The following is a 1,758-nucleotide window of genomic DNA, read 5'->3' on the forward strand; positions in this document are numbered from 1 at the left end:
AGAGACTAGAGGAGGAGTAGGGAAGCCTAAATGAAAAGGGACGAGCAGTCAGGAGACTAGAGAGAGGAGTAGGGAAGCCTAAATGAAAAGGACAGCAGTCAGGAACTAGAGGAGGAAGAAGAACTGTATGTTTGTATTCCATGTGTTGTTTCTGTCTTCCCTTCCCTTCGTTCTTCAAGTGTCGTCGTTTTCGGCGTGTGGCCACCAGGCAGATGCATTCTGGGATAATAAATAACCTCTGCCCAGCGGAGTTAGAGGCTAGAGAGTCGTGCTGTTGAGGTTCTTCCTATTTCTCCTCGCGCTGCGTTGCCCTTCAGAGCCGGGACACCTACTGTAAGACTGCTGGATTCTGCTGGCGACCAACACAGGAACTTTGGAAGAGGGAACTGCCAGCAAGGGGGACGTGTTTAAGGGACGGACCCTCACCCAGGATTTCTATATTGACAATTGAACATAGACACTGGACTGTACGGAGGAGCCAACGACAGGAGAGACACTGACCACCAGGATGTGTTATCTGTAAGGAGGAAGCCATGACAGGGAGCGACACTGACATCCAGGATGTGTCTATCTGTAAGAGGAGCCAATGACAGGAGCGACACTGACATCCAGGATGTGGTCTATCTGTATCATGCTCAGCTGTCGTGCCGTCCACCAACACCCTACGCCTCCCCTCTCCTCCTCTCCTCCATCCCTCTTTCCTCCCTCCACCACTCGCTCACCTCCCTCTCTGTCATAATGCCGTCACTTCCTCATCACATGCAGCCACTTCCTGTTCAAACAGGAAACAGGAAGTGTTGACTAACGTCTGGTCCTAAACAGGGACAGCGCCACCTAGCTGCCATGGTTACCTCAACCTCCCATCCTCCGGCGCTCTCTCTCTCAGTTCGTTATTAAATCTGCATTGTTTTGGTTGTAGTCGTTTATCGGTTATAGTTTTTAAACTCCTCAGTGGTCCGTTCATCCCGCTATCCTCGCTGTATGATGTGTTGGGGATGAGTGTAGGAAAGGAGGAGAAGAAACCTGGGCAGGGCTGAGGTAAGCTATGGCCTTTCTGTCTGTGACAATACAGTGGCTCCGGTGTGGGTGCCAAGTTGCTATAATCACCACAACACACAGATCAGAACCCGATCCACTTCATGTATTTTACACACACACACACACAAACAGTATTGTGCAAAACTGGCCAGACTTGATTTCTTAATTTGTATTTTTCATGATGTTATTTATCCTTATTTTTGCCCAAATCGGGGTGCTGGCCCTAACTGTGTATTTTGCTTGATTTATGTTTTAGGAGATTTTAAGAAGTTAAGAAGTATTGAAACCTGTGTGTGTGTGCGGGTGCAGCGGCAGGACGTAGTAAAATGTTTACCTATCAGTATGCATCTTTTAAACACATTGTATTTATTTATTTATTTATTTTGTCCCTGAGGTGAAAGCTGTATTTTGGAGGTGAGGGTGAAATATAATGGCTGTTTCTTAAAAGCAACACTATACCTAAACGGTTAAATTAAGGAGCATTAACTAAGTATGTGTCATGTTTCACTTTGATCTATCACCCTACCACCTGAACGAGAAAACCATTTGACAGGCATGCTTCCAACGCTGAGTGTTTTCCTCCTATCGCTGCTTTACTTATTTGACGGTTGTTTGTTGTTCTGAATATTGAACTACTGAGGTTTTGATCAGAGCTCATCAAGGAGCCTATCAGAGGCAGGACGGGGCCTAGACCAATCAGAGAACAGGACATGATAGACC

Source organism: Salvelinus sp. IW2-2015, unplaced genomic scaffold, assembly GCF_002910315.2.
Source record: "Salvelinus sp. IW2-2015 unplaced genomic scaffold, ASM291031v2 Un_scaffold3795, whole genome shotgun sequence".
NCBI classification, from domain to species: domain Eukaryota; kingdom Metazoa; phylum Chordata; class Actinopteri; order Salmoniformes; family Salmonidae; genus Salvelinus; species Salvelinus sp. IW2-2015.